Source organism: Oncorhynchus masou, chromosome 14 (genome assembly GCF_036934945.1).
Source record: "Oncorhynchus masou masou isolate Uvic2021 chromosome 14, UVic_Omas_1.1, whole genome shotgun sequence".
NCBI classification, from domain to species: Eukaryota; Metazoa; Chordata; class Actinopteri; order Salmoniformes; family Salmonidae; genus Oncorhynchus; species Oncorhynchus masou.
This window is the reverse complement of record NC_088225.1, coordinates 21,682,982-21,692,261: the sequence shown is the minus strand read 5'-3', so window position 1 is coordinate 21,692,261 and position 9,280 is coordinate 21,682,982.

Genomic DNA, 9,280 nt, shown 5'->3' with positions numbered 1-9,280 from the left:
ACGTATACATATGAGATAAATAATGTAGGGTATATAAACATTATATTAGGTAGCATTGTTTAAAGTGGCTAGTGATATATTTTACATAATTTCCCATCAATTCCCATTATTAAAATGGCTGGAGTTGAGTCAGTGTGTTGGCAGCAGCCACTCAATGTTAGTGGTGGCTGTTTAACAGTCTGATGGCCTTGAGATAGAAGCTGTTTTTCAGTCTCTCGGTCCCAGCTTTGATGCACCTGTACTGACCTCGCTTTCTGGATGATAGCGGGGTGAACAGGCAGTGGCTCGGGTGGTTGTTGTCCTTGATGATCTTTATGGCCTTCCTGTGACATCGGGTGGTGTAGTTATAGTGTAGTGGTGTAGTATAGTTTTTTTTAAGACATTGCATTTCCCCCGCGACAGACCAGGCGAGAGAAAACAAGAGATCCCCTTTCGTTAAAGGGTGAGATACCATTTTATTTAATTCTAAATATTAAGTACATACAGTTTAAAGCATGTCATAATTACACCTTTTTACTATTGGTAGCAGGTCTGGTTAGCCCAGACCTGCATCCGTTTCCAATTCCCCCTACGCCATGACATTCTTGCACGCTCCATCAAAGCTCTGTAAGTTTTCCCTCCATGGGTAGATAATCTGTCCGGCATGTAGGTCCTAATTAATAAGATGGGTAGAAAATGAATCTGTTTAAGTCATAAGTAAAGGCCTTTTATAAAGAGGCTGTCATGATTGACTGTGACACATATTTACCATGTATTGCTTGTTACCGAAGACTACTGTTGTACATTGAATATCCACTAGCAGATTGTTGTTGCATCTCCACTAGATCTGTCATGCTACTGTGGTATTTTTAAAAGTCAATAAACATGTGTGTAGATTATACACTTTTGATCCCCCCGGTGTACATGCACTGAACATCCATAGGCTGGAGACACCTGGAGCTCGGTGCATGTACATATAAAGACAACTAAATAGGAAACTCAACAGTGTGTTGGGCCGAGAAACATTATTTAGATTTGAAAGTTTGAAATGTACACAATGCGAAGGGACCTTGTTTCTAACACCCTAGGCAGAGACATACACACACAATCACCCTCCCAGACATTCCTACTTCATAGATAACAACCCTAAGGGCAATAAAATAGGGGGTGTGGGGCCCTTCTCTTTCAAATGTTCAAACACAGACCCCCCCAGTTCAACCAGGTCCCTACACATCAATCATCATGACTACTTCAAAGGAATAAATACAATATATGCATAAATTAGCACACCCTGACCGGATGCCCAAATATGGGCACTCCCTAGAGCACGTGATCACATACATAATTTCACACTCCCTCTAAGGCGTGAGAACAGGAACTGGATGTCCTGACCGGATGCCCAAATATGGGCGTGCACACGTTATCCTGACATAGGGTCATAAATCATACGTTTGACGTGTGCCGTCTACTTTATTCTCTCTCGGGTTGATTGTGGAGGTCTGCACACTGCGAAATGTATATCACTTTAGACTAGAAATGCATTGAAATACTGATTTGTCATTAATAACCTGAACAGATCTGAGCACACAAGATATGTGGAAGCAATAGGTATTTCACATCTGTGCAGATGAAAGGATGTTCAAAGTGGATGAAAAAATAAAAAATAATCAAAATAACAAATACAATTAGAATTACAACCCTTGATGACACCCATCTTAACTTCACTGTATCCCATAAGGTAATTCAATAAATAGTCAAATAGACTAGAGACAGGTGTCCCTCAGTCAGGGCCAGCACTCTCTCTCTCTGTCCTTCTCGTGGTTCAAATCACATAGGACTATTGCTAAATTATAAACTTCTTCTAATTATTAGTGTTTACATAGCCCATTTAAATCTCAACCAATGTCTCTAGTATTTTTAGTGAGGATGATCAGGCCTCACCAGAAAGTCAAAAATGATTTAAAGATATTTAAAAAATGTCAAACATTTTGTGTATCAGGTTTACATAGGGTTTTAGATTACATTTCTTATCAAGAGAATTTACATGTGTGCAACCAAAACTTTTCAGAACATTTCATTTGTGTGCCCTTTAAGGTGCATCATTTATAACCTGTGAAAAACCCACTCAAACCAAAATAAAAGACCCCAAACAATAAATCAATGTTTTACACCATTAAAAAACATTCATAACAGGTACAAACAAACAAAATGGCCAAGCCTTACTTCATTTGGGCCTCCTTCAACAGCCAACTTCAGGAACCTTTATACAAACTCCCAAGGCACCTGTGTCACGATCGTCGTATGGAATGGACCAAGGTGCAGCGTGGTGAGCGTACATTTTTTCAAAATGTCGGCAACAAAACAAACGCGTGTAACGTCTGGTGATTAATGAGTGAGGAGTCAAATGCAGAGAGCGAAGTGAACAGGAAAAACACTTTAATGTCCTTCAAAACGTAACATGTCCAAACATGGGTGAATGCCCTAAAACCCTGGCGCTAAACAAACCCAAAACCTAGTTACAAACACTGGACAGCGAAAAGCCAAAACAAACACGATACATCACCAAATGTAACAAACCAACAAGCCCGCACTAACACCAGCTGGCAAAACAAACTTAAATAACACCCATCCCAAAACCCCAACAAGGAACAGGTGAAAACAATTAGACAAAAACAAACGAAAAGGAAAAAGGGATCAGTGGCAGCTAATAGACCTGCGATGACAACGACCGCCGAGCACCACCTGAGCAGGAAGGGGAGCCACCTTCGGTGGTATTCGTGACAACGTGAAGCTCCGTAAGGTTATACATGCAAAAACGAAGACAACTTCCCACAACCACCAAAAAGAAAAAAGGCTGCCTAAGTATGCTTCCCAATCAGAGACAACAGACAGCTGTCCCTGATTTGAGAACCATAACCGTCCAAAACATAGAAACAAACAACATAGAATGCCCACCCCAAATCACACCCTGAACTAACCAAATAGAGAAATAAAACGGCTCTCTAAGGTCAGGGCGTGACAAGCTGCCTCAGAAAGCATTTCAAAAGGAGAGATACAGAGTCATTGATAAACATGTTAAAAAAACTGGAAGAAAGAAAATAAACATGTTCTTAGTTTGCAGATCTTAACCAGTCCTAAAAATTCTTAATCTTAATCAAGATTACTGCATTTTGGGCAGGAAGTCTTGATAAACCCATCCGTATACAGAATAATACTTCAGTCACATCAGATGATACGATGTCCCGTAAAGCTGGATAGACACCTTCAAAAGTAAACAATCTCAGAGCTCCTCTCTGTCATCTTAATCTTTTTGACCTGTTGCATTGACACACAGGTCTGTACTAACTGTCCCTGGGACATAAACTATTCAAAATAGGAAACGTATTCAAATGAAATCAAAGTTTATTTGTCACGTGCGCCGAAAACAACAGGTGTAGGTAGTCCTGTTGTTTAACCTCAATTTTTGCCTAAAATGACATACCCACATCTAACTGCCTGAAGCTCAGGCCCTGAAGCAAGGATATTCATATTCTTGGTACAATTTGAAAGGAAACTCTATGAAGTTTATGGAAATGTGGAAGGAATGTAGTAGAATATAACACAATAGATCTGGTAAAAGAAAAACCAACCGTTCTTTTGTATTTTTTTGTACCATCTTTGAAATGCAAAAGAAAGGCCATGATGTATTACTCCAGCCCAGGTGCAATTTAAATTATGTTCACTAGATGGCATCAGTGTATGTGCAAAGTTTGAGACTGATCAAATGAACCACTGCATTTCTGTTCAAAATGTTGGATCAAGACTGCCCAAATGTGCCTAAATAGTTTATTAATATATTTTTATGTTCAAAATTGTGCACTCTCCTCAAACAATAGCATGATATTATTTTACTGTAATAGCTACTGTAAATTGGAGAGTGCAGTTAGATTAACAATACTTTAAGCTTTCTGACAATATCAGATATGTCTATGTCCAGGGATTAATTTTTTTACTTACAACTTCATGCTAATCACATTAGCCTATGTTAGCTCAACCATCCCATGGGGGGACACTGATCCCATAGAGGTTAAGACCTTTGCTTCATACAGTTACACAAATGCTTCATTACACAATTTCATTTATGGATGCTGACAATAGCATTTCAGCTGGAGCTTTTGTCGCGAGTGGCTGTTAATAAATCATGGTTTTACAAAAATGATTGTACAACCCAGAATGAAGGGTTTGAAATTATGAAGTGTCTGGTTTTATGTGTTGATTTCCCTTACTTTAATAGACCTTTTGATAGAAGCTATAATATAATGCTTAATTTGTAACGATAATTATCACAGATTGAGTGATACAAGGAGGGAACGTGATTTAAAAAAATGGTATGTTTGTGCTTTTCTATTAACTTCTTGACGCACGGATACCTTTAGTGGGATCATTTTCGTAAACAACCGCTGAATTGCAGAGCACCAAATAAAAAATAAAAATAAAATATATATTTATAATCATGAAATCACAACTGAAATATACCAAAACACAGCTTAGCTTGTTGTTAATCCACCTATCGTGGCAGATTTTGAGAATATGCTTTACAGCGAAAGCAATCCAAGCGTTTGAGTTTATCAATCACTAGTCAAAACAGTAAGAACAGCTAGCCGCAAATTAGCTTGGTCACGAAAGTCAGAAAAGCAATAAAATTAATCGCTTACCTTTGATGATCTTCAGATGTTTGCACTCACGAGACTCCCAGTTACACAATAAATGTTATTTTTGTTCGATAAAGATTATTTTTATAACCAAAAACCTCCATTTGGTTTGCGCGTTATGTTCAGAAACCACAGGTTGGTGCCGGTCCTGAAGGGCAGACGAAAATTCCAAAAAGTATCCGTAATGTTCGTAGAAACAAGTCAAACATTTTTTATAATCAATCCTCAGGTTGTTTACATAATCAATAATATTTCAACCGGACAGTAAACTATTCAATACTACAGAGAAAGAAAATGTCGAGCTATACCTCTCGGGCGCATAAACTAATCAGAGGACACCTGACGCGTTTTGATAAATCTCGCTCATTTTTCAAAATAAAAGCTTGAAACTATGTCTAAAGCCTGGTCACAGCCTGAGGAAGCCATTGGAAAAGGAATCTGGTTATTACCCCTTGAAATGGAGGATTTGGAAGCAATGGAACAGGGATTTTTCCAAATAAAAGGCACTTCCGGGTTGGATTTCCTCAGGTTTTTGCCTGCAAAATCAGTTCTGTTATACTCACAGACAATATTTTGACAGTTTTGGAAACTTTAGAGTGTTTTCTATCCTAATCCGTCAATTATATGCATATTCTAGCATCTGGGCCTGAGAAATAGTCAGTTTACCTTGGGAACATTATTTTTCCAAACATAAAAATAGTGCCCCCTAGCTGAAAGAGGTTAACCCATTTCCGTGTTCTATGTTTGTGCTTTTCTAATAATCAATTTCTGTGTTCATGCAAGTGATTAATTGAACGAATCCTCACTCTCAGTATCTGCAATTTGTCAGTACGCCCAGACTCTTGTTTTGAGAACAAAAGATATCTCAGTTTCAAGGTCTCAGCTTAGAGAGAAGAAGCCTCGTGAGGTATTGGTCTGTCACATGCATGACCCAGTATATGATGGTCACATAAATGAAGCAAATGTTAATGATTAATTTATTATGAATGATGAATAAGCTAAATCATTCAAATATAGCGTGTCTGTATATAAGAGAACTAACTGGACTGCCCCAGTTGAGCACCTGATTGACATGTGTACTTGGTACATTGAGTTGGTTGGAACCTCTCCAGCACGCTGATAGTAAAGAATGATTCATTTAAGATTGACTTCCAGTGTCCCTCTGTAGAATTTCCATGACAATGTTTACAGTAGGCTATATCCAGATTGATGGCATATAGTATTTGTGCCATGTCCATTCACTGTCATACATTCTACTCGTATTGTCTCGACCTTAAATTCCCGCATGGAGTCACTCATCTCAGTAATCTATTAATAAATGCATTAAATGCAGACTTCCATGTTATTCATGTGTTGTGTATTGTATGTGTATTCACACATGAAATAAACTCAGCAAAAAAAGAAATGTCCCTTTTTCAGGACCCTGTCTTTCAAAGATAATTCGTAAATATCAAAATATCTCCACAGATCGCCATTGTAAAGGGTTTAAACATTTTCCCATGCTGGTTCAATGAACCATAAACAATTAATGAACATGCACTTGTGGAACGGTCGTTAAGACACTAACAGCTTACAGACAGTAGGCAAATAAGGTCACAGTTATAAAAACGTAGGACACTAAAGAGGCCTTTCTACTGACTCTGAAAAACACCAAAAGAAAGATGCCCAGGGTCCCTGCTCATCTGCGTGAATGTGCCTTAGGCATGCTGCAAGGAGGCGTGAGGACTGCAGATGTGGCCAGGGCAATAAATGGCAATGTCCGTACTAAGACAGCGCTACAGGGAGACAGGACGGACAGCTGATCGTCCTCGCAGTGGCAGTCCATGTGTAATAACACCTGCACAGGATCGGTACATCCGATCACACCTGTGGGACAGGTACAGAATGGCAACAACAACTGCCCAAATTACACCAGGGACACACAATCCCTACATCAGTGCTCAGACTGTCCGCAATAGGCTGAGAGAGGCTGGACTGAGTGCTTCTAGGCCTGTTATAAGGCAGGTCCTCATCAGACATCACCGGCAACAACGTCGCCTACGGGCACAAACCCACTGTCGCTGGACCAGACAGGACTGTCAGAAAGTGCTTCACTGTTGAATTGCGGTTTTGTCTCACCAGGGGTGTTGGACGGATTCGCATTTATCGCCGAAAGAATGAGCGTTACACCAAAGCTTGTACTCTGGAGCGGGATCGATTTGGAGATGGAGGGTCCGTCATGGTCTGGGTCGGTGTGTCACAGCATCATCGGACTGAGCTTGTTGTCATTGCAGGAAATCTCAACGCTGTGCATTACAAAGAAAACATCCTCCTTTCTCATGTAGTACCCTTCCTGCAGGCTCATCCTGAGATGACACTCCAGCATGACAATGCCACCAGCCATACTGCTCGTTCTGTGCGTGATTTCCTACAAGACAGGAATGTCAGTGTTCTGCCATGGCCAGCAAAGAGCCCGGATCTCAATCCCATTGAGCATGTCTGGGACCTGTTGGATCGGAGGGTGAGGGCTAGGACCATTCCCCCCAGAAATGTTTGGGAACTTGCAGGTGCCTTGGTGGAAAAGTGGAGTAACATCTCACAGCAAGAACTGGCAAATCTGGTGCAGTCCATGAGGAGGAGATGCACTGCAGTACTTATTGCAGATGGTGGCCACACCAGATACTGACTGTTACTTTTGATTTTGACCCCCCCTTTGTTCAGGGACACATTATTCCATTTCTGTTAGTCACATGTCTGTGAAACTTGTTCAGTTTATGTCTCAGTTGTTGAATCTTGTTATGTTCATACAAATATTTACACATTTTAAGTTTGCTGAAAATAAACACAGTTGACTGTGAGAGGACGTTTCTTTTCCTGCTGAGTTTATGTATGATGACTGTAGGCCTATCTGCAGGGTGTGCTTCCATGCTCGTATATGTGTATGAAAATATGTATGCATGAACATAATGATGAATATATATGTGTGTGCAGACATACAAACATGTATGAATGCATATATAAATGCGTTTTGGAGCTGTATGTTAATACAGACCTGAAAATACATAGGACTACATGTGAAAATGGAGGCAAACTCACTCTGAGATATATCTGGTGCTGTGAATCATTTTTTACATTACACCCTTCATACTGATGGCTTCCATATTAGTAAAAACATTTACATTGTATAAGGTATGTAGTGCTCTATTGATCATGTTGGGGGAGATGACATGTAACAGTATAGGCCAGGGTTTCCCAAACTTGGTCCTCGGGACCACAAGGGGTGCATGTTTTGGTTTTTGCCCTAGCACTACGCATCTGATTCCAATAATCAACAAATCGTCAAGCTTTGATCATTTGCATCAGCTGTGTAGTGTTAGAGCAAAAACCAAAACCGTGCACCCCTTGGGGTCCCGAAGACCGAGTTTGGGAAATGCTGGTATAAGCTGAAGCATATGTCCCACACTGTAAAAAGTAATTAGTTCAGCTAACTACATTTTTTGGAGGAAACCCATTGCCTAGAACCATTTGAGTAACCCAAAGTATTACAGTGTTCAAGACTTAAAGTAATGAAGTGACATCACCAACCATATGGTTCTTTTTAAGTTCTAAATACTTAACTGTTTTGTGTTCTATTGACTTTTTAACACTAAATTGTATTATGTATTCTGAAATATAACGATTGAAGTTACGTGAACATTATTTGATGTACTGAACATAAACATGCAGGGTTGCTTCTACTTAATTATTTACCTTCATTACTATACTTTTCTTTCTTCAAACATGCATACAACATTGTGTAAAAGTCTCCTAAATTCAACAACAAAAAACATAACTTGCAAAAACGTAATAATTCTATATCAGCAAAACACAGATAAAACAAGTGTTTTTTACTCAAATATCAACGTGTCTGACTACTACTGTGATATTTGAAGACATGTATTTATTTTTTCGACAGTATTCTTATTTTGACTCCTATGCATCTGGAATAGACACTATTCTGTAGTTAGGACCTTAAAAGAGGGCTGGCAGCCTCTTATCATTTAAGTATCATTTAAGTATTATCATTCTTGTCCATGTTCTGTTATAATCTCTACCCGGCACAGCCAGAAGAGGACTGGCCACCCCACATAGCCTGGTTCCTCTCTAGGTTTCTTCCTAGGTTTTGGCCTTTCTAGGGAGTTTTTCCTAACCACCGTGCTTCTACACCTGCATTGCTTGCTGTTTGGGGATTTAGGCTGGGTTTCTGTACAGCACTTTGAGATATCAGCTGATGTACGAAGGGCTATATAAATACATTTGATTTGATTTGATTTGAAGTAAAGATGCAAAACATAATAGAATCAAGTAAGATTAACTTATTTAAGAAATGTTCGATTGACTTTAAAATATTAAATAATCATTAACTTTACATTTGCTGAACACAAATAAATAGTTATTTACTCAGTAAATTAATATTTGTTAACAGTACTCAAAAACATAAAATTATATGAAATCTTATTGACACACGATTTAGTACCACTTTTATGATTTGAGTTCTACTGACGGTTGGAGATGTTTGAGTAGCCACTAATCAATGAATTTAATGAGTTAGCCAGTGACTTTTTAAAGTGTAGTTAGCCTGAATATGATTG